Below are 25,832 nucleotides of genomic sequence, written 5' to 3' on the forward strand. Positions count from 1 at the left end.
TGCTGATAACCACCAAAAGTTAAGCTTCTCAAAGTTGAGCCGTGACAAACGGGAGTTGGTGCAGTTCTCAGGATACTATCGGTTGTAAGGGTGCGAGCCGCCAACTTGTCTTCATTCTGTCTTGGGTTATCTTCTCTGCAGTGTCGCTCTTCAAAATTGCTTTCGTCAAAATTATGCGAAATTGAGAGTGCTGCGGGATCATTCACTGAAGAGGATATGCCTCAATTCAGCTGAATTATGGTCGTATATTTTGGCATAAAGGGGAGCTTTGCCCGCCGTTTTTGTCCCACGACTCAAAGCAAGTGCTTTGTGTTGATTTATGATGGTCACTTCTTTAACGCCATTTTTACACTGTTTAAAGCTGGCCGAATACTGACCGAATACTAACCGATCATACTGACTGAATCCGGGGTTAGCTTGGACCAGCATGTAGGATCAAAAGTTCTTTATTGTAAAAACGCCTGAGCTCAGAACGCTTGCTCGCTTGAGTTCAATGTTCCGGTGGACGACCAAGTTATACAGAGGCGATGTTTAGGCACTTGTAGCGCATTTATCCGGTTCTCAAGAGCTCATAATTTTAACAGCTGGCCCTGGCCTACTTAGTGCTGCTGTACTTTGATCATCCACCAAGTTGCAGTTGCTGGTGCACTGGGCTATTTTTCGTTTGACGCTTAAAACGGCTCAAGATAAGAGAGCTTATTTGATTAAGAGAAAACAGGGAACGAAAAGGGTTCTATCGCAAAAAATGGGCGAGAAAGTGGTTCAAGAGAGAAACTAAGAATATTACTGGTTATCACCTTTCATAACATATACTCGACAGGTGCAATAAATTATCTAATTGTGTTGTGTTGAAGGTAGTATTTTAGTGCGTGTGTGTGTGTGTGTGTGTGTGTGAGAGAGAGAGAGAGAGAGAGGGAAAAGAGAGAGACAAAGAACTTTATTTGCCTTGAAGTAGAGAGCTTGGGCTTTCTTGGTTGCGTTATTTAGCCGGAATATATTTTGTTGCCTTTCCAATTACCTAGTCCTTCTGCTTCGTTGTCTCTATGCGTTGTCTAACGCCGATTGTTTTGCGTTGCCTTTCGCTTGAGTAGAAAACGCGAAACAGCCGCTTCCCCGTTGCTCTCTTCTTCCTTTCCCATGCGCCCGCTTTCGCGTGTATTCCTGTCTCCGGCAGCCACCGACCACATCAACAGTGGCACGAACGGACGGATGGACGGATGGACGGACGGACGGATGGACGGGCGGATGGACGGATGGACGGACGGACGGATGGACGGACGGACAGACGGACGGACGGATGGACGGACGGACAGACGGACGGACGGACGGACGGACGGATGGATGGATGGATGAATAGATGGATGGATGGATGGATGGATGGATGGATGGATGGATGGATGGATGGATGGATGGATGGATGGATGGATGGATGGATGGATGGATGGATGGATGGAAAAAGGGACGGTTGGTGGACGGAAGGATGGATGGACGGAGAAATCGAGAAACCATTGAAAAAACGGGGAATTAGTCAGTCATCTATCCGTCCTGCTCCGATGAAGTTACAGGAAAACGTATCGAGGGAGAGAAAATAGATGGAAGGTCCCAGGACGCACAAGAAACATGAAAGACAGATGCAGTGACAGATGTACAGACAGACCGACAAATATAAGTAGTAGTAGTAGTAGAAACTTTATTTTGAGCTCGAAACAACGGTGTCTTCGGACGCTGGACGGAGCGGTTTCCTTGTCTCGGGACCCGTATGCGGCCAGCAACTACCGGCCCCCGGCCGCCAGTGCAAGCTGGGTCGGCAGGGCTGGGCCGAACCGCAAGTTCTTCTATTGCTCGGGGAGTGGGGTTGGGGGGAAGTGAGGTGGGAGATATGGGTGTCTGCAGCTTAGGCCACTCTGCGATTATATGTGCAGGAGTGCTAACGTTCTGTGCGCAGAATAAGCAATTGCTCTCCTGTCGTTCAGGATACAATTTGTGTAGTACAACGGGGTGCGCAAGCGACCCCGCCTGAATTCGCCTGATTATCGCTTGGTGGTCCCTGGTCAGGGTGCGATGCGGCTCAGGTAGGGTACACCACTCTTCTGTGTACTCGTGTGTAATCTCCTTATATGTGAGCATTGCGGTGCAGGTGTCCTGTCCTGCCCGGAGGATTATTGCTCCGGCGTGGCAGTCGGCGATAACGTTGCCGGCCACCTTTGTATGGGCAGGCACTCACGTGAGCTGTATGGCTCGCCCCAGTGCTCTACTCTTGGACATAATTGCGGCTTCCTCTGAGGAGATCACCCCTTTCCTCAAACCGCCGTATTCTCTTTTCGAGTCGGTAACCACTACATCGACGCTCGGTTGAACGAGCGCAGGGCTATGGCCACCTCCTCGGCCGTCGTTAGGTCCTCGGTCTTCACCGCAGCGCTGGTGACCAGCCGTTCTTCGTAGGTGACACCCACCGCCGCGCTGTTGCTTCTTTTCGAAAGTGAGGCATCCACGTAGAGCACTCCGGTGTCTTGAAGTAATCGCTGAGACCTCGCGTTGTCTCCTTCCGTAATAGTTACCCGGGACCATTTTCCGGGGTAGGGGCTCGGTATTTATAGACCTCTCCCACTCTGTTGGTATAGAAGCCTTTATCGTTGCTTGTTCCTTGCGCCAGTCTACCTTGTCCAGCACTAAGCGGCCGTGGATTGTTTGGCTCAGGCGGAGACGCTGGTTGGATAGATGGGCCTCGATGAGCTCGTTAACCGCTTTGTGCATGCCGATGGCCTGTAAGCGCTGGCTCGACAAGTATATTGGCATGCCTAGGGCTTTTTTGGTGACCTTTCGGATGATGGTGTCGAATGGGGACTTCTCGGTCTTCTTGAGGTTAAGAGAACAATCTTCACAAAGAAAGGCAAGCAGGCAGTCAGACAAGTAGGCAGGCAGGCAAACAGACAGACAGACAGACAGACAGACAGACAGACAGACAGACAGACAGACAGACAGACAGACAGACAGACAGACAGACAGACAGACAGACAGACAGGCAGACAGACAGACAGACAGACAGACAGACAGACAGATGCGGAAATCAACGTGATTTTGGGTGCATATTGATTTATTTTTACTTAGTTATTTTACAGCAGGGTTGCCGAAGACGACTAAGCACCACTCTGAGGCTCACTGCGCCAGCCTCTTGGCGCGAGCACTCAGTGCCCCTAGGAACTCCTAGCGTTTAGAAAGCATAGCTGCCGCTGGCCCGTCAGCTGCTGCCTACTATTCTAAATATATGTGTTGTCCTGCGGCTCTGAGTTGTCATTGACTCTGGCTGCCACAGTTTATTGAATACTTCCAGCCTGTGTGCAGGGATTAGGTAGGAGTGGGAATCCAAGTTTACATCAAGGACGCAATAGTTGACTGGATACATAACAAAAACACAACCCAGAAAGAGGAAAAACGCGTACCACATTCGCAATCTTTGTCAAAGAAGAAGAAGAAAGAGTTCTCTCAACAGACAAAACGCATATCTGCAAAGAAATATGCGCACACGACATGTTTAACGTCCGCTGCTGAAAATTGGGCAGATACCTATTTGCAGTTTGTAAACCACGGTACGATAACAAACATTTCTGCACAAAGAATAAATAAAAAATGCACACAAAGGCAAGCGTTTACACATCGTTTTACAAATCGCGGCAGCAACCACCGCACAACTACGTCCTGCACGCATTCTTGTATACAGTAGCCACAACGAACGGAGACGGCCAAGCAGAGTTACAGATTGGATGCGGATGTATACGCGATGGGGAAGACATTACATCACCCAAGTTCTCCAACTGAAGAGCAAAAGAAATAAACATTTAGCCTAAATATTTACTGAATAAATCAATCAAACTCATTGGCGAATGGTGCTCTAGAAATTTGGTCTTCCCATCCTTTCAGTGCTTGCGTACTCCTGTCCGTACGCTTCCCTTAATTTGAAGGAGCCATGAATACAAAACCGAAGTTGGGTTCATTCAAAGATTGCCTCGTTAGAATCATACTGACACCACTTTTGACGTAAACTTCGCTCAAATAAGCTATATAATTAGGAAAAAAGGAGTCGCTCTGTGACCCACCAGCTCCTTTCCGGCAACAGAACATATTATGTCATAAGAGACTGCTCTGCCATAGGCGGAGGCCGGCAAAATCAAACGCGAATTAGGCAGAGGTTATAAGCTTTCCGAACGAGCTATTTGCGTCTAAATGTAATTCATATCCATTTTACAGCAGTAAGAATGGTGTGATAAACAGCAAAAGGTACGAACATTCACGTAAACATACAAGTACCCATGCGCAGTGCTGTTGGTACTGGGCTCGCTACGCTTGATTTGCCTGGACAGCACTCCGACGCTTTGGAGTTGTGTATACGACGTTGGCTGATTGGCGTAAACGACGTTGCTTTACGTGACCCTGTTTGCCAAGCATAACCTCTGTTTCACGAAGAGATTGCTTAATGCCGTAACAAAAACAAGCCAGGGGTAAATACGGTCAAAACCATGGAACTGCGGAGTGCAGAGTATGCTAGCGCCATCTGGTAGGTTTGACGGCAAACAAGGCTGCAGAGCCGAATGGATTCGTTATGACTTCATTGTAGACGTAACAAAAACACACGATTTAGCGGGAGAATCAACATTTCACCCTAAATTGAATATTTTCTCAGTGAATACGGCATCATTTTCTGCCGCGAAAGCAATGGGGACACTATAAAACTCGAAATCATTCGAACAAAACAAACTAGTATTTTGTCCTAATGGCTCCTTTAGGAATTTACATGGCTCTTTGGTTACAATATATCCCCTCTTCATGCACGCCCTGTCATGGTGTATGGGTACCAATGTCGCCTGAAACTAAAAGGCCTGCTCTGTCGCGGTAGCGATATGAAGCCCCTCGAAGGGTAGACGTTTCAGACAAGTGTGTCGCCATCGTAATTGGGGAGTGGACGATGACTCGTAAGGGGAACAAATGAAGCATGCACGAATGCATCGCATGGGTTGGTGCTCCCGTCTGCCTCAAATTCCCTTGCGTGGAAAGAGTAATGGGTCGTTACAGCCACGGTCGTGGTAAGGTTAGAGTTTCTCTCCTACTCTGACCGCTATAAATTGATATGACACTGCTCAGACAGAAAACAATTTTCATGAAAAACAGTTTTAGGGGCCAAGGTTGGCTGCGCTCTCGCCATGTTTCATTGCTCGATCTCATTTGTTTAATAAATATTAGCCCGTGAAAATATTACAAAACGTAAACGAACCAAAGCAGTAATATAAACCGGAAAAAGCATTGCTAGGAATAAATGTCTAAGTGGGGCCAATAAATTCAACGCTAGCTTCGGTGCGCGTTTTTCTTGGACCGTTCTTTAAGGGAACGTTTATGTGCACCAACGAAGAAAGATGGGCATGATCTGGTCACGAAGTCTCTTTCAGGCAGTATAGTTTGGAGGTGGTGCGCAGGAATCCCACTTCCCTCTATGCGCACGTTTGCGGGAAAACCCGGGTTGGGAAGATGGGCCTCCACGCCATTCAAGCTAACAAAGGCCTCCACTGCAGTTTGGTGCGGAGGATATCCACTCCAAATAACTTTTTGTGATGCAGACCTACACCAGAAGCACATACCTCTGCAGCACCACGACTTACTCACTATACTACTAATTGGGGAAGCTCTTTTTAAAACTCCCCTGCAAAATTTTCTCATGTGCTGACCTCAGAACAAGCTTCTTTGTAATTTGATGATAGCTAGCTACTCAATTAACATAAAATGAAATTTTTGACCACTTCTGTTGCATATGCGCGTCAACCGGGAAGAAAAAAATGGCCTTTTGACTATACTCGATCTAGTGTCAAGAGCAGAGGGAGCAAATGCGCAAACAATCTTTTTTTTTTCAATTTTAACATTACATTCTTTTACCCAGATGACAAGATGTTCATTATGTCGCCTATAGTATATTGCAAAACCAGGTTGGCCAAGCGTTCAACGGAGATTGGTACCCCGGCAGATACACATATGGTTGTCTCAACAGTAATGCAGCACAATTTAAAAAATCCGTTACATTTTTGGCGAACTTAGACACGCATATTTCACGCAGCTTTAGGTTCAAAAGACACCTTCTTTTTAACCCAAAAACGGATTTCACAATGGCGGGACACTCGCTCTTTAGTCCATCGCCCTCAGGTGTATAGAAGTCCTCCTGAAATTTTTGTGGGGTCCATACTAAGAAACGTAATAGCATGAACTTCCTATATCACAGTGATCCTCTGTGTCGCTTTTGATTTTATTGAGAATTTTATGGACTTTAAATAAACACACACAAAAGTCCTCAAAAACGGCGCCATTAGGGCCTCAAGGTGGGAATGGTCAAAACGTTAAAACTTTTAACTCTCTGTAAATGCAGTGACCGTCATAAAAAAGTGAAAAAAGGACTCTTCGGGAGTTCTGCATTATAGTATTCTTTACGAGCATTACACTAAACTCTTATAGCACCCCATAACGCGGAAGCGACTAATGACGCTTTTGTGGATGGCCGCCGTTTTCAAGCCGTAGTAAATTGCATGGAATGGACGCGTTCACGACTAAACGCATGCGAAAAGTGGCCAAGCTAAAACATGTACACGCGATTTAGCATTTAAATTTTGTTCTAACGTATTACGTTTGTTAACAGCCCGTTGCAGTAGTTTATGTGGCGCTTGTGCATTAGAGGCTACTGACAACCGACATCTCTATATCTTACGGGGTTGTGCGGAATTGTCATATATAGCAGCTTTTTGCGTAATCGGGGCGTAATATTAGATAACTCACACGAATAAGCCTTCTTTGGCTAACTCTGGGATAAAAAAACTTATATAAAGGTTTTAGGCAGTGGACCCAAATCAAGCTGTGCGTTAAAACAATACAGGAATTCAAAAGGGTCGAAATTTACACTTTCCTGATCACTTTTTTGAACACACACCGTTAACGTCTAAAAGCACGCGAAGGGGTTAGTTGTCCGTTTATAGTTGGTTGTAGTGATAAAATTGCGGGGGGGGGGGGGGGGGGGTGCTCAAAATCAAGGAGACGAGGCCCGCTCTACCAGTGCACCAGCGATATCAGTCATTTCTTTTCTTGATTTGCTTGTTTCTCCCACAGCAATATTCCTTCGAAACCTTTGCAATGCATTGCTTGCGCAGCTCTGTAACGTATTTCTGAGAATTTTACGTGCTGGATGCGACCCAACTTATGTTTTTTAGTAAACACGCTTAATGTAATGGTATCTGTACATGTGTTGGCGCAATCGAATAGTTTGATATCGAAAAGTGTTTCATTTTCATATTATCATTGCTGAAATTAAGAGAAGGAGGCTTATAGATGCCGATCGAGAGAAAATGTTTTTCCTCGAAAGTGGACATCTTATGCGAAAATTGGTGGAAGTTGTTTCGTACGAAGCAGTTATTGCGTAATAATTGTAAAACAGTTTTTCACCATAAATGATAGAAAGCGTAGCAGTGCAGAGCTGGAAACTGCGAGCATTAGAGACATGTCACGTGGAAATGTCTACTTTGCTCTTGCCAGCGATTGATGCGGATTACTATACGAGCGTGTATACAGGTCCCGATGGCTACTAGTACTTGCATGTATATCGACATATATACACGAGTAAATATGGTATACACTAGTGTCACCAGATAAGATACTGGGTACTCTAACGGAGGCACGAACGTAAGCGACGACGTCTATTTTGGTGTTTATCAGTGTTTCCATATTGCCGCTTCTGCGGCCTCCCCGCAAACTTTGATGCGGTTATTTGTAAGCAACACTAAGAAGCAGAAAAATGGCATCTTCGGACAAACTTATGCAGCTGAAAAGCTGCAAAGCGGGGTATCTTTGATTCGCGTTCGGAACGACGCCAGTCGCTCGCAGCCAATTAGCCGCGAGGACAACCCAAGATTACCACAGGTGATCGACCAAAAATGCGCAAACAGCGATATGGCGGCGCACGTTAACCATCGCACTGTAAACAAACGTCACGGGACGCAAATTGACCAATCCACACGAGGAGACTCGGACCAATAACAGAAAAGAGTGCCAATACTCTGAAAGCTTATCTAGTGGCACTAGCTGTGCATATGTGAACATAGGGTTGCCGAGTCAACGCAACGACAAAATTTCGAGATTCTGCTGACAGTAGCATTATATACCAGCAGAGAGAGCTATAATATTGAGACTCGATAAATTTCGATAAGTTGCTATATACGCGATCTCAGGGTTGGCGTAGCTTTTTTCCGTACAGGTTTTTCGCTTGAGTGCGTCCGCTGCAAAAACATTTATACAGCGTAGGCAGAAACCGATATATTGACTTAAAACAGTTGCGCGACGCTTGAGACGTCTGATTGCACAGTGAGTATCTTTGGCCGCAGTTGCTTTTAAAAGTCCGTATTGAAATTTTCTTTTGATTTTAGCGATGAAAAAAATATTTACTGCTTTATATGAAACCTACACATACTATCAATGTTTTTGGGTGCTTGGACGTTTTACCAGATTAATACGAATGTCTGTTCTGGTATAAAGTTCAAACTCGCAGATTTAGTTTAAAGACCTGTTTCTTTGATGAAGCCTTCTTTCGCCGACAAGGAATTTACATCATTGGTTATGGTGTCTCAATAGTATGTCGGTACTATATGGTCACCAGCGTCTTAAAATGAGGGCTGTTCAATATTGTTCAATGTCCGCATTTTGTGCTACGTTGCTATCCGCCGGCATGAAAGCACCCAGAGGTGTGTGTTCTGGATCACTCCTGTACCGGAATTTTTTATGGCACATATTACATGTGTGTGTTTTGAATAGCCAGTTCAGCTTGGGCCAGGATATTTTATAGGCATGTATATATTTACTGCATGTATGGGACAGAAGTTTCCGAAAGGGGGTTCCTTAAATGGGTGGCAGCAGTCCACACATTTTACGCTCAGGTTCTTACAAGAGCCCACTGACTGTTCCAAAAAACCACTAGCTGCCTTGGTATTTAAAGTGGAGGCTACTGGACGCCTAAATTTTTTTTTTCTGTCAGGGAAGCGATTATTGCGTGTGAGGTATTTAAACGGTATTTACAATTACGTTGATTGTGCTGTTCTTTGGTTTTGGTCAATACTTTGAAGGGTACTATTTGGCTACTCCTTTCTGGGTACTAACGCGTGATTCTCGGCCTCTTTGAAAAATATTGAGTTATTTATTACCTCATCAGAATTCTATACCTAGCCAGCTTCTTGTGCCTTTGAGCAACATTTTGTAACTCGGAGTTGTTCAGCTGCAATTGGTCTTAAGCATATCATGTCAATCTCGGATCCTGTTTGACCAGCTACGTTGATACAACGTGCCCTCTCTGTCAATAACGTTGTTCCCTGTGAAATATGGCTCTTTATACCTACAGGCGTCAAAGGTAAAAAAATAATTTGATTGCACGACACAAAATATCGTCGCGCCAACCTTCAAGCTCGAGATAATTGTATCCCAATGAGCCTAGACATACTGGTTCTGTGTATTAAAATGAGGCTTGGATGTGCCGGTCTGCTATACTGCAGACCGATAAAATGTCTTTCCTGTTACGTCATCCCCCATAATGCTAATAAAGCGAAGAACAGTGGCCTTCACGGGGAAAACAAGGAAAGATATAGGCGTACAGAAGGGAACATCAGTGCGACGAACAAATGAAAATTTCCCGCTGTTGCAATATGAAATCTACTATATAATGACAGCGTTTCTTTTGGCTAATCTGTAGCCAGCCCAATTAGCAATTCTGATTATTTTTGTTTTTTGAAGAAAGTCTTATTGCGTATTGGTAGTTTTAAACTTAAAATGCATAAGCGCAATTGTAGCAGCCGTCCGCTCTGCTCCGCCTCAGGCGGGTCAATGCCCTTGGGCGATGAAATGAGCCTATCGAGGATCAATAACCCAGAAGTAAGCAAAAGTTGGGTGGTAAACGAAACATGTCCCCATGTAAGCCTCTTCTATTAATACGATGACAAGAAACATACCTGGAGAAGGGGAGAGAATTGAAGTGTAAACATAACCAAACACTACTAATCTTTTTGGCACTCAAAATAAACGTTTTGCTGTTGTATATGATGAAACCCTGAATTTAAGGGCGGATCTAAAGAACTCAAGAGTTTACTTTGACTTGGTACATTGTACAACTCAAAGCCAAAAAATACGAGTGGTATGTTTTGTGTGACATTAAAACAGTGCAGAAAGCGTACGAAGAAATAGCTCTTTGTTTCTGAAAATTGATCTTCTAAAAAATCTCAAGGTATCTTTGACCCACCTTGATTGGATGAACTTATAGAATAGTCATTGAGTTGTCCGCCGTTATGTGGGTAAACTTTGTAGCAAACGGTATCTTTGACCCATACCTTGATAGGATGAGCTTATAGGATAGTTATTGAGTTGTCCGCCGTTATGTGGGTAAATTTGTAGCAAACGCCAATTGACGGCCCTTTACCGTGGTACCCGTTCCAATTAACCAGTATATTTGTTCCCGAAAAACAAGAGAAAGTCACAGCATATTCAGTTTGGTTTGGCAAGGATGCTACCAACCAGGGACGCCAATAAAGGCCCACTGTTTTACCTATGTAGCATTACTTACAATATGAACAAGTTAGCTAATCATTTCCGGTACTTTCAGAATGACAACTACAGGTACCATGAGACTACAAACTACGAGACTGTTATGTGCGCATGCTGTGCAAACTATCAGTAGTCATATACAAATAGTATCACTGCAAAACCTTCTACCCAACACACTTGCTTCGTAATACACCTGGTGAATATTTCTGTGTTATTGTCATTGATGGTCTTAAGAGTGTACATGTGACGTTGGCTTATTTCTGTTTAACTTCTTTCTTATTTATTCGAATAATGATGCTGTCGATCAGCAAGGCGGCGCTTGAAAGTACCCCTCAAGAGTTGTCATTCCTTGCATACGTTCATATAAGTTCTTGTAATTTCCTCTGGAGCATAGGCCAATAAAAATTGCGGGTAATCAAAAATAAACACATTAGAATTTGAGAAAAACAAGAGACAAATCAAAAACAAAAGAGAGAACATGAAGGAGGGCGAGGGATGATAAAGTAAGCAAAACAGCAAGCAACCTAAAAACATTGACTGCATCGCCGCACACGACATAAAAGGGAGTGTGTGAGGAGGAAATACTTATGTGGTCGTAACTTTATTTTCCTTTGTGGTAGTACAAATATTGCCGAAACCGCAGAGAGAGTCGTATCAACAAGGCCATACCCCTGCCGCTAGAGAAATATTGACCAGGGCAGCGCTCAGTCACCCTTGAGTGCTCCGCTGCAGCAATAAACAAATAACAGCGAGCACAGAAAGTAGCACCCTTCATTTCCTCACAGCGGAACCCGTGTCTCAACAAAATCAAACCACCAGCCACACCGGAAGCCCCAACCGGAACCTTTTTTGCCACGTGGCTAGGCCTGGAAACATGTCCTACCTCGGCTCTAGGTCAGGACCTATCATTAACGAGAATGACCCCGCCGCTATATTGACCGCCCGGAGCGATGGTGCGCGCCAAGCATAGATGAAGCCAAGCACATACAGCAAAAAGCTTTACTCACACTGCAGAATCTTTTAGGTTTGGATGAAAGTATTTAGACTAACATTGCAATGCACCCGTGATTTTTATCACTTCTGTCGTGTCTTTTGAACGGTTCACAGAAAAGCTCCATCAAAACCTGCATTGTGACGGTATTGAGGAAGGCTAAAAAGCGGGTAATTTTTCGCTGAAAGAACGTACAGCATAGTAAGGGCATGCTGGGTTTCTGGATGAAAGTCTTCGGGAAACTGAACTGTACCTTCTTGCTTCGACGGGGAAAGTCCTGCAATACCAGTAAACTTCTTTGCAGCTACATCGAATTTTCGACTATTTGTTCAAGATTGTTTTGCCGTCGTTTGGCACAGATTACTTAGGTGGGCTTCTTTTCTGCTACACATTGTTTCAGTCTCTTTTTCCGGTTTGCTTAATCTCGTATTAAGTCAGAACACCACAGCTTCCCTAAAATGAGGGTTTGTAGCGGCAAATGCGCACCTGTTCCACTCACACGCCATCACTTTCCGGTGTCATGCTGCACACACTGTTCTACATTTGGGTTTGTATAGAAGTTTTGCAAATTTTGTGAAGGGGGAACATTCACCCCACAAAACACTTGACTCCCTGTCCACAGCTTCAGTGGTTACGTGCTACAAATTCAAGAAATGGCAACTTTTTTCCTGCCGCGGACAAGATGCGAAGAAAGCATAGTAGTAACCCATTGTGCTGCTACTGTGGAGACCCGGTTCAGATGCCAGTGTGTCGCAGCTGAGTTTATTTAGTCTTCACAGGATTGGCCAGTTTGTAGACCATACAGAAACAAGGACGACGGCTTTTCGCCGAGTAAGGTACTTCTGGCTTTCGCCTTAATACACTGTGTATTCCTACAATACTTGCGGGCGTACTATGCGACGTTCTGTGTAAGTTTGCTGGTTCATTTTGACGTGTTCAGGTGGTAATTGACGATCGACGGGCATATAGTAAAATAGGCATGAATTCTACGAAATCACGTTGTAACCTAACATAACATATGCACCAGAACTTTCTCTCATATTGGTAGTGAAAGGCGCGTTGCATCCCCAACATTTTATCAGATATCGAGACAACCAACAGTCCTCTACAGGCCGCGATATTAGTATCTCTTACATAAACAAAGGCTCGCGTATGTTTCAACAGTTATCTCTCGTGAAGGAAAGGATGACCATTTTGGTATTCATGTAATTTCAACCATACTGTACTGCGGCCCACGTTGCATGTTCGAAATAGTGTGGGATTTTCAGGATTTTCTAAACGCGTCACTTTTGCAACTTGACGTTTTAGTTTTGTTGAGCAGCATGGGCCAGCTTTTAGCTTCAGGCACAAGCCGACGAAGACCCTATCATACAGGACCCGGTGCCTGCACTTTTCTTGTGTATTTTATTGAGTGTTATTTTCCCGTGAGGTGCTCCGCGTCAGTTTTGGGTAACATTACAAGTGCTCCCCTAAATCAAGTATGAAGAGTGTCAGACGCCAGTCAGTTGGAAGGGTTGCCAGGTCCTAGGAATAAAAAAAAAACGCCAGAAAATTGCCAAAATAGCCAGAAACGTCACCACTTGGATCTCAGCGTTTGAAAAACAGCCAGAGAAATTTGTCATTTTGAGCAAAGCCATGCTTGTTATTCGTTTTCAATGGCCTATCTTCGTAAAAAAATGCTGAAATTTTAAAATGTAGCGAAACTGGACCTCAAAACATGTTCATTTGCTACGGATCGTAAAAATAACAGTTATTCTCAAGTGTCCATTAAGAAAGTTAAAGTGTGCAAGTTGACGTAAAGTATTCAAAGGTAATGAGCGATCGTAGAACGTGTATTTGCTGCGCAGTGCTTTATTGTATTTGCTGGCTCCTTACATTCCCGCGCCTATAATACTCTTTCATACACGGTTGCCACCCCTAGGCAATGAATCTCAAGCGCCTGTGATCTGCATACGCATCAGACTTTAAATTTACAGTAGTGCCTGAAGACTTAGACACGATTCAAAAGGCAGGTGGCGGATGTTGAAAAGAACAACTAGACACGGTGCGCATTGTGCCGGTAAGTAGCGGAGTCCGTTAATGAGTTTTGTGTGACACTGACTCCTTGGGCCCTATTCTCGACTTTACCGTAGCGTACCCATTTTCTTGTTTTTATTGGTTTGCAGTTTATTATGGACTGCTGAAAAGCACTTAACGCCCAAATAAGGCTATTTTTGTGGAATGTAAGGTGTTCGAAGAGCCTTAGAATATATAAATAATCACCAGCGATCAAAGTCTCCAGAAAATATCGAAGATACCACATTAGGGTTTTAGCCACCACGAGCCTCTTAAAGACGCCAGTCTGACGAAAAATCGCCAAACATGACAACCCTGTCAGCGAGCCCCAGCCAATTCTATTTTATTGTCGGTCGTATCTGTAATTTAGCATTGAAGCGTTTTACACAACGCAACAGTTACTCAAGTTTAGAGAAGTTCTAAATAGTCTCCTTCCAGTTAAGCATGCTCGTGCCGCCATTTCGTGTTTTCTTACAGATACCTTCTTTTTGCTAACCTTCCCGTTCACGAAAACCCATTCAGAAGAAGGAACTTAAGGGGCACCCTATGAATTGCGGTCCGTTCAACGCAGCCAGTAGCCGGCCTCAGCAGCCTTACCACTCTAACAGAGAACGGCAATCCTGACATAGGCGTGGCAATATTGATGTGTGCGATGAGTGTTTCAATGTGCACTCGCACCATGACAAAGGAAGTAAGTTAGTGAAGCGGAACATATTTTTTTCCTTTTTGTGGAGGTCCTGTAGTCATAGACCCGACAGCGAGCTTGGCGTCATCCTTAGTTCTAGAGCACCAGATATGGCCACAGTAATAAAAAAGACGATGCCAGGTACCGGTTACCCAGTAACATTTTGAGACAAAGCTATCGATTAAAAATCTAGATAAATCTACGGTGAAGTTGTCACGAAATGCCATTGTGATGATATCCCGCTTCAGCGTCACTTTATACTAGGAAAAGAATAGAGCATTAGGAAAAAGTTTGTGGTAGATTTTGCGACGCCAAAGTCCTGTTTTTAACAGTAATTGTTCGCTTTTTATTTTGTGATGCATGTTTAGGGTTGATATTGAAACAGCAATTACACTGTTTTTACCATAAAATTGAGTATTACCATCAGTTGCAAAGATAATTCAAAACAATTATCTGTCAGTTTAGGTATTCTACAGAGCTGTAACATGTCGGGCGTATTGCAAAATCTTCCAGCAGTTAGTCTAAGAGACTGGCAAATTTCAAATTCCTGCGGAGTTAAACACCGAGAAATGTGGCATTGTAAGTAGCACGAAGCAAATTGGGGCCAAGGGTTATGAATGGCCTTCCCTGAACCCTTTCAAGCGGGGATAAAAAAAATCAGAAAGTGTTATTCAGTGCCATAATATGTAGCAAATTACCGCTGCACAATTATTCATTTTAGGTGCATCAGCATTGAAGTGAGATATTAGATAATCCAAACATGTGTTAGAAGACTAAATTGTCATGTGATAGCGTACAAATACAACTAGAGATTTTCATTCTGTCTGGATGGTGATTAATGTATACAAGAAAAAAAAATACGTCCCAAAATCGAGCTTTGTGGTAGTGCAATGTTGGTTACTCTAGGACAAAAAACTGCCAGGAACTGCGAATTAGGGACAGTTCTGGGCAACATACACATAAAGCGTGTAGTTTTGCGAAAAGTATGTCGTGATTTAAAGAATCGAACGCTTTGGAAAAATCAATAAACAGGGCTCCGGAAAATTTACCTTCGTCAATGGCTGTTTTAGGATGATAAGTTTTAGTATCGAAAGCTAATTCAGTGTAATAACCATGTCGAAAGCCAGATTGGTTAGGTGACCGAATAATAAATATTGAGAAGCAGCAGGTTAAACTACTAACAAACAGTTTCTCAATTTATTTGCTGAATATCGACAAAATTGCAATGGGGCAATATATCAATAACGAAGAAATTTTTCTACCATTTTTGAAAACAGGAATAATTTTGTCTATCTTTAGGCAACTAGGAAAGGCGACAGTATTGAAAACTAGGTTTAGTATGTGTGAAAGTCCGTAACAGATGAGCTTCATAAGAGAAGAAATTAAGTTGTGTAAACTAGCACCCGTGTTTTCCGGACTTAGAATGGTCATGCGCACTTCTATTGCGGAAGCAGGTCTGAGAAAGAAACTGTGGCATACGATGATAAGCGTTGGCGATTGGAAGTGAGAGATGTGGCCGATCAATATAGAAGGAAGTCACGAAGGCATTAGCAATGGTTGATGAAATATTTAGCATTTTCTCACCAACCTGAATAGAGTTACAGGGGGGTTTGACGATGCTTTATTCAAAATTCTTTAATTATTTTCCCCGGATTTCTGTAATAGTTGCTAGCATGGTCAATTTTCTTTTCATAATACTTATTTTTAGCGTTTTTAAGTAACCTACCCAAAATCTTCCAGTGGTACTTGTAACGCGCCAACAAGGACAAACTGAATGTCTTCTTTTTTTGTTTTTGTTTACAAGCATTATCTTTCCTGGGCACGCATTTTAGAATATTATTGGTCATCCATGGGCATACAGGTGAAGGAAACCTTTTCTTGTTATAGTTATTGTGGTCGTCTCAGAAATAGCGTTAGAGATTATGTTACAAAACATTTCAAAGGTGATTTCGGGATCGTTTTATGCCGTAACAGGACCCCACTCGGAATTGGCAAATTTTTTAACAAATGAAGAATTCTTGATATAATTTTATGCATATCCTGACTTTTGGCACTGAAGTCTATACGTGAAAATATTGGGTAATGATCAGTTAATGAAACTTTAATGACACCACATCCATGTGTAACCATGAGGTTGGACCGGGCGTGATCAATTAATGTATCCTCTCCAGGAGTATTCCGTCGAGTCGGTTGGAATTAAGGTAGCTGAGGCCATGTCTATTCAAAGTGTCTGTAGAAGCAGCATGCAAAGAATGGTGCATGTCTATATATTGATGTTGACGTTCACCATAAAAACGATATTTTTTTCGTTCCAGTGAGAGTGTATGCAAAACCTGGTTTAATTCTAAACAAATATCAGAAGTGGATCATGAAGGAGAGCAATAAATAAACGTGACAATTCGGATTTTGGAATCAACATTGACAAATTCCGCATCAAGCTCAATCCACACGAATTCGCAAATTACTTGAATAATTGATTCCCGATGTCTAAAATATTATAATTCAGTAAATTAAAACCGGTGCTACGCCATGACAGCGGCCGCTGCGGTGACAATATTCTGCTGTATAGGATTAATAAGAGTACAGGCTTCCATCAGCTTCATTGAGCCATGTTTCATTGACACATATAATCGAGAAGTGGTCATTGAGCAATGCTAGGAATGTAGGTAATTCATCAGAATGCTTTCGTAAGCTCTACTTCAATTGCATAAAATACTGACGAAGACAGGAAAGAGACGACACGAGACAGCGCGCTCTGTCTCTCTCATATCGTCTCTCTTCTGTCTTCGTTAGTTTTTCGCGCAATTGAAGTACAACCTGGATTACCAACTCGCCTAATCCCACAGCCTACTAAGCTTTCGTAAGCTACGTACACTAAAATGCACAGGAGACCGGCAAGAAGTTTTAAGATATGAATCAAGATCGGACAGTGTGAAGGATGAAGCCATGACAGGACTGGTCAGTACAAATGAACATTAGAAAAAAATCACAATAAAGTGAAGGAAGTTCAGCTATAGAGTTAACGCGATGAACCCCGCTGTCCTCGAGTTTGCGAGCGTTGATTCGACAGTTCTTTGTCCTAATAATCTCCCCACTATTTAGCGCAAAGAAACCTTCAGGTCCACTTGAGTTAAAACCCATGTAAATAGCCGGCAGCCCTTGCGTTTATTTAGTTAGGAACGCTCATTGGGTCGGCCTTTACGAAAGTAAGCGAAAAACGTGGCCATAGAAAACACGCGTTCAAAACTGCGCTGTGAGGCTCCAGCCCGTGTGGGATGAAAGCAACCACAAAAAGAACACAACTCCCGCTCGTGCAGCGCTTGGCAGAAGGCGAAGGCGGGAAATTAAGGCGCGTTTGACAAACCACTGTTCAATGCATCAACGAAGGACTAAGACATGGATGGGGAAGAAGGTGAACGGTGGTAGCAACGGGCCGACAACGGCGGAACAGCCTCTCTGGCTAATCACTTCTCTACACCTCCGACAGCTTTCAGATTCAGTGGAACTGCTTTAATCTTTTTTCCTTCCTATTCCGGCCTCATCTTTACCAATTTTCCCGTGATCACCCACCACCAGAAAAGAAGCCGAGTCATTTTGCGAGGCTTTCATTTGCTCCAGGTTCCAACCCTCCCGTTCTGTTGAAAGGATGCCTCGTTTATTTCGAGCTTCGCGTCCCTCGTCTCATTCCCCAGAACTACAGTGAACCTAATCTGGTGTCCTCCCGCTCAATCTGGCCGCTGGGATATTTGTGTCAGGTTCCTTGAGTTATGACACTGGGGTTTCTCTCACAATAACTTCCCGATTTTGTTTTTTTATTTACTCCTTGGGATTTCAAGCAGCTTTCCGATCGGTGCGTTAATTCTGCTGCAAGGAGATAACCAGGTAGACTGACCGACCTTGTTGTAGACTTCTCTTGTATTTTAGAGAATTTTTTTTATAGTGAAATGAAAACGTGGAAAACAGCGCGATGTACGGGATGCACAGTGGGACACACACTGCGCTGACTCACAACCAAACTTTTATTGATTGCAGGCGGCTTAAGTGCACACCTACAAGGCAATGTAAAGGGAAAGGAAAAGAGGCGAAAGAACACAAAATGAACAAAGGTTTTTCCCAAATAAAGCGTTAACATTAATCGATAAATAAAGCGCAGTTGATCATTTGAAAGCACAGACGGTTTGCTTACACAATGGTCGCCCCTGTGCTACGGTATGAAAATGAAACCATGTATCTTTCTAATGAATAACTGCGCTTTATTTATCAGTGAATGTGAACACTTGATATGACAAGAACCTTTGTTAATATTGTGTTCTTTTGCATCTTTTCCTCTTCCCTTTCCATTGCTTCGTAGATTTGCACTTAAGCCGACTGCAAGCAATATAAGTTTGGTTGTTACCGCCATGCCTGTGTCTTCTACTTTGAGTCCTGTTAGTTCGTGCTTTATTCCACGTTTTCATTTTACTATACAGAATGAATTTCTCTAAAAATACAAGAGAAGTCTAGAACAAGGCCGGTCAGTCTACCTTGTTATCTTCTTGCAGCAGAATTTTGATTCGCTACATGCATAGCGAGGGTCTCTGTTCTGGCAGTCATGGTGCCATAGGTTGCTTAAGAGGGTTCAACAGTGGTAGACCACAATTGACATGTCGTTGACGCTTGATTCATGGCCCCGGGGGTAAAAATGAAGGTCCCCTTCACCCCCAGTAGTCCAAGTTACGCTGGCTACCACCCTAAAGCGCGGACAGCAAATTCATTAACATCAATACCCGAGAAAGTGGAGGGGAAAAACAGCCCCGCCGGTAGCATAGTGGTCATCGCACCAAGCGCGTATTCTGGAGGTCGTGGGTTTGGATCCCACCCGGCGGGCATTTTTTCTCCACTTTCTTTCTGCCCAAAGTTCTGTATCTGTTTCAATGACCTCCCGCATCCTCTCCTTTGCTTTACTTGGCATTCTTGGCTGCCAATCTTTATTTGTGTAATATTTCAACGAGCCCCTCATTTCCCGTTCTGACTCGCTATACAGGGTGATCAAAGTTAAGTCGACAGGTTTTTTTTAAAAATAAGCGCTTAGATTTACTCGAAGACCTCCTTTACAGTGAGGTTATGTGCCCAGGGGAACACATAATTAGGAGGTAATTATTGGCGTAGGTGGCTTAATTAACTAAAAATTATTAATTACCTTTTTAGTGGCTGCAGTAACCATGCTTGTTTCTATTGGAAAGTTAGACGCAATAGTGGTTCTACGCAGTTTAAATTGGCAGAATTCTTCTAGCGCATCTGTAGTCCGACATATCAAACGGCGAATTTCAATTGCTGTTCGTATGATTACGCATGCTAGAAGTCAAGACTGGCGCATCACTCCTCCCTTTTGTTTTGTGTTTCGATAGCGGTTCCGAGTACTGCAGATTGCGATAACGCCAGCCAAGATTGAATGGATGCCAGGTATAAACTCTATAAATCTGTATAACCTGTAAAAATTGTATAAATCTGTAACGTCTCTTTTCTTGCTATGACTGTGAGTTTCTCGTTTTTTCTCTTGTTGATCTAGCTAATATTGTATAATTAGCTGACATTGTACTTCATTCTTTCCTTGTTTGTTTACCTGTATTCTACCCCCACTCCCCTCTGTAATGCCTTTGGCCTTGAGGGTATCATAAATAAATAAATAAATCACTTTTTACTGTGCCTCGACCCCTTCGTCGAACTAAACACCGTACACCGCAGGCACGTCACAGAAGGGAGGAGGTTTGCTCCGGTGCAGCCTGTCTTGCATGCGTAATCATGCAACCGGCAATTAAACTGCCGTTTGATATCTCTCACTACGGATGCGCTAGAAGAATTCTGCCAATTGAAACTGTGCAGAAACATGATTGCGTCTAACTTTCTAGTACAAATATGCTGGTTACTGTACCCACTACAAAGTGAAATAATCAATTCGTGGTAATTAAGGCTCCGAAATCAATTATTTACGTCATATTTATGTGTCCTCCTGAGTGCGTAATCTCACTGTAGCGGTCTCATTCGCGGAAATCTAAGCGCCTATTTTTAAAAAAACCTGTCGACTTAACTGTGATCACGCTGTATATAAGTCAATATAGGAGTAAGTAAGTAAAAGTTATTATATATATATATATATATATATATATATATATATATATATATATATATATATATATATATATATATATATGTATATATATATATATAGGTAAGTAATTGTAAGTCTGTGTGTTGTTTAAACAAGTAATCAAGATATTCTTATTTTATTCCCTTGCTGGGGTTTTCGCGCAGGCGGCATATACCACAAACAACATCGAGGCGCCCGCTGTCGTTTACTCCAACAAAGGACCCGCACGACTCCCGCGTGCGGGTAGAGGATTAGTTAAGCGCCTTCCCCTGGTTCATGGTCAGGGACGACCCCTTCGACTGCCCGGACAGGGCGGAAGAATAGACATAAGAATGATGAATGCCGCCCGCCTGTCCGGCCGGTATTCGGAATTGTGCATGTTTTGAGCCACACTGCGGCGATCGTACCTACACACTTAACGAGCCTTCCTCCGGTACCGTAAATCCACGAGGGGCGCACCACCCTTTTATTGATTTATTTTTTGTCTTCGCGACCCTTTTGTTAGGTCATTGGTACCGGATGTGCTGCGCATGCGCGCTCACTGAGCGGCATTGTCTGCCCGGTTGCCTGCAGCTGATGTGCTACAGGAAACAGGCACTTCATCGACTAACATCCTCTGACCACTAAAGATGGTCTGGTAGCCCCGTATGACTTCGGCCTCTGTCTTGTAGAGAACATAGCAGTGTTGACAAGGACGGGATTGCCGTGACCCTGGAGGCAATCGGCAGAAGACTGCAACATTGCGTCCCCTGGCCAGTTTGAGCGATTCGACGATGCCGAGGACTTAGAATATTACGTGGAGTTGTTTGAACGATAAATCCGTGGGGTGAAGGTGAGCGATGACGAGCAAGCCTCAACATTCAGTAATATGCAAGCAGACTTATCGCGCGATAAAGAACCTGCTCACCCCAGCGAAGCCCGAGGAGAAAGAATACATTCAACTGGCCACGCTTACTAAGGAGCATGGCGCCCAGTAGCGGATCGTGATTGCGGAACGGCCCCAGTTTAATCATCCGTCTATGCACGAAGGTCAGTGTGGCGGCATTCGCGGTGGAAATAAAAAGGATAGCGTCATCGTGTGAATTCCAAACATTTCTGGAAGAAGTTTTCCGAAAACGTTTTGTGGCCGGGTTAAAAGAGAAACCGCCCAACTGGGACTTCTCAACAAGAGCACATTGATCTTTGTCGCGGCATGCGACACTACCAAATGTGTTGTACTAGCTCGGTCCGGGTCTAAAATGTTTCAACCAGCTACTAGGCAACGGAGGAAGGGAATGTTGTCACACGTCAGACGTACCTTGCGCGGATAAAGCATCAGTCAAGGCAGGAGCAGGGGCCGACGCATCCGAACACACCACGGAAGCCCCCCGCTGTTTCTACTGCAGTGAATCATCTCACGAAAAAGATCCTGCCCCTGTTGGCAATACAAGTGCCCCCTGTGCAAGTGGTTAGGAAATCTGGCGAAGGTCTGGATGGCGGCAGCGACGTGTGCGGTGCGAGCCGTTGAAGGCGGCATGCGACATTGCCAAAGTGTTGTAGTAGCTCGGGCCGCGTTTTTCTCGAAGAAAACGCCTTTTTCAACAACTGTCAGCTCGGCTTCCGGCAGATGTTGTCATGCAAAACCAAAGTTTTGTCATTTACTAACGAGCTGTTTGTTAACGCTGATCAAGGTTTCGACACTGATAGCATTTGTCTTGATTTTGCGAAAGCCTTTGACACCGTATCTCACGACTTCCTAATTCTGAAGCTTAGCAAACTCAACATTGACCCTAATGTTCTCCCGTGGTTTAAAGACTTTCTGAGCGAACCCAGTACGTAACCGCTATGGACTGTTTATCCCTCTCCTGTGATGTAACGTCTGGCGTACCTCAAGGGTCAGGGCTGGGCCATTTTCTTTCCTATTTACATTAACGATCTTCCCGACTGCATCACTTTTTCGCTGATGATTGTGTATTTTATCTGAAAATTTCTACCCCAGCTGAAGGTTTGAAACTTCAAAGCGATCTTAACAACCTATCCGATTTGTGCAATAAATGGCTCATGCGACTTAACGTGACGAACAGTAAATACAAGCAAATGTCGCGGCGTGATAATACTGCTAACACGTGTACGTATCGTCTTCATGGCGCTTCTTTATCGTAAGTTGATTCATACAAATACCTAGGTCTGCATATCACGAATAATCTCTCTTGGCAGGTGCATGTTGACTATATAACTAACAATTCCAATCGCATACTGGGATATTTACGCCGTAATTTTTCATCTGCACCTTCATTGCTGAAATTACTGTTTACAAAACGATAGTACGTCGGAAATTAGAATACGCATGCGCCATATGGGTTCCTTCCAAATATTCTCTCATCCTCACCCTCCAATCGATTCAAAACCGTACAGGTCGTTTCGATTTTCTAACTACTTTCGTCATTCTAGCGCAATTGCAATGAAGAAGTCACTAAACTTGCCACACCTGCCTTGAGGCCGTAAGAATTCAAGGCTTCCATTCTTTCACAAAATCTTTCATCACAAGCCCATTTTAAAAGAACAGCTTTTCACAAACCCCTCCCATATTTAGTCCTGTTTGGATCATGGTTTAAAATTTGGTGTGCCATCTAATCGAACTAATCATTCTCATCACTCTTTCATTTAACGAACAAGCAGAGACTGGAACCACCTTCCCGTCGCCATCGCCTCCATCCCGGACGTAAGTAACTTCAAGGTCATCACCCATCAAAAAGTTCATTTGATGGGTGATGATGATGACGATGATGATGATGATGATGATTTGATGATGCTGAGTTCATTTAAACTCATTTTTTTAGCAGGAATCGCATTCGGCATGTGAAGTCGCCTCGTTATATTTCAGCCTGAAACGGTGGCTTTGAACCTAATGTAAAAGTCACAAAAAGATCTCTTGAAGCAGATTCTCGGCGATCAGCGGACTGAGAAGACAAATACTTTCGACATTGCATTGACCAGTTTCTTTTCGGGTACCGGAACACCCCAACAGGTACTGGAGATGAAACAACAGCGCACCGTTTCTTGTCGTGGAAACCGCGGACGCGGTTCAGCCTTTTGCATTCAGATACTGAGAAAAGGGTGGCCGAATAATTGGAACGAATAAGGGAGTCTGCGAACCAAGCTCGAGGAGGCTGCAGATATTTCAGAGAAGGCTACCGGGCATTGATGCAAGGCTTCCGCCCTTGTGTCGCCCCGTGGTTCGAAGGAACCGTGCTGATGCGTTTAATCACCAGCACATACGTTGTGTCTACGGGAAAAGAAGAGCCCAATGTCAATGCCCATGACCTAGACCCATGTGCCTTCCAGGAGGCCTCGAGGTACCATAAGGCCTCGGATAATCAGTTTCCGAACGGTTCAAATTCCATGGCGCACCAGCACTCAGGGCACGCCGGACAGCGCAAGTACCGCAGCCTAATTCTGAGACCTCAGGGGAGCGCATGCCGGTCCGTCACCAAGGCGGTTCAGCTGGCCCCCAGTAAGCCCTCGATAAAGGAATCCGTGATTCTACAGCCTGGTATGGTGAAGCCAATCGCGGTGCGTAGCCCTGCGTACAGAGATCGGGACTCCTTGCCAGGTTATACCCATCCCGAAGCCTGCTCATCAGAAACGGAGAGGTTCGAGGATACCCAAACAGTTGTTACACGCAGCACTAAGAAAGACGACCCTCAGAACGCTGGAAGCCATAGCACCGATAACTGATGATCCTTGTGCTGCGGAAGGGATGTTGAATTGTTGCTACCGCGGGTCCCTGTGCATGCGCGCGCTTAGTCAGTGCCATTATCTGCCCTGGGCGGCATTGTCGTAACTGTTCGTTTTAACAACACCCCTTTTACCCACCACGGTGACTCAGTGGCTAAGGCGTTGTGCTGCTGAGCACGAGCACGTGGGTTCGATTCCCGGCCGCGGCGGCCGCTTTTCTGGTGGAGGCAAAAGCAAAAACGCCCGTGTGTACGAGATTTCGGCCCACGTTAACGATCCCCGGGTGGTCAAAATTAATCCGGAGCCCTCCACTACGGCGCACCTCATCGCCTGCGTTGCGTCGGCGCGTTAAACCCAACAATCAATCAAAACACCCCTTTTGCGTCCCTTTCATCGTGACGTGTTTCCGGTTAAGCAGAGGGCGTTTAATAAACAGTGACTCTTTCTACAAACGCATTTTATTGAACTGAAATTATGTAAAAATATCTTTTGTGTTTATTAAACGTGTTTTGAAAATCCAAACGCGATGAAATTTTTCTGTGACGGCGTTGAAAGTTTTAACCGCAATGGGACGAACGTGTGAAGATGGCAGCTGCAGTCACCTGTTTCCTCTGACTGTAAAGTGTAAACAATGCTACGGCAACTCAGCTGTTTTTTCGCTTGTTCCCGTTTTTGAGGTCGATAACAATGACCGTGCATAAAATAGCCCTTCCGTTACATATATCCGCATCGACGTACTTTCGGCATTCTCACGCGACCTTTTCCAAGAACCTCGAATGGTGCGTTGCACCATTGTTATTTTCGTTGTGCTCTACAAGTGAAAAAATGTGTAAGTGGTGGGGATTTTTGTTTCTTGACGACGTGGCTGTTGCGCGTGAAACCTACGAACGTTAATATGGTATGTGTAATCGTCAAGTACCAAATTACTGTTATAAATTTTATGCCGAGTGCTTCTGTAATTGTGGATGTCTGCTTGGCAGCTATCCAGCTAATAGACGACCGTTTATTTAATTACGTGATGGCGACGCCGGGGATACCCGGCTTACGGAAGGAGCTGCGACAGTTATATCGTTTCTTCACTAGCGACTGCTGAATGAAAGCCACCGGTAGTGAAGAAACAAAGGGGTCATATCAACTTGGTCCTCGACACTCAAACCGCGCTGCAGCCGGCCAAGTTCATCCCATAGCTCGAAGCAAAGACACCGCACAGTCCTCTTCGAGAGATAGAAATGCTTCTGCAGGGATTCTGAATGCGTTCACATTATTTTTCTACCGCTTCTCCCTCCGGCGAGCCAACAACACGGCAATAAATGGAAACTTCATGATTGAACTTCGTTTTTTTTTCGAATTCAAATTGCTTGCACAGATAATCCGTGAACTAGCTCTGTTTTGCTTGCATTACGTCACATCCGGTTGTTCGCTTTTAGTAAATCCGGACTCGCTTAAAACGGACGCTTTTGAATCCGACACAAAAGGGACAAACATGTGAACATCGCCCCTGTCCTCTGCTGCGGCTATCGCTATAAAAAGAGCCGCGCCTAACCTTCCGGGTTATCTTCAGCTAATATCCTGTGGCCAATGAAGATGGTCTCTCGCCCGGTCTGACTGCTGCCTCTGTATAGTTGAGAACACAAATGTGATTACATTTTAAATGC

Source organism: Haemaphysalis longicornis, unplaced genomic scaffold (assembly GCF_048455015.1).
Source record: "Haemaphysalis longicornis isolate Haplotype H1 unplaced genomic scaffold, Haemaphysalis longicornis Haplotype H1 scaffold_5, whole genome shotgun sequence".
Lineage (NCBI taxonomy): Eukaryota > Metazoa > Arthropoda > Arachnida > Ixodida > Ixodidae > Haemaphysalis > Haemaphysalis longicornis.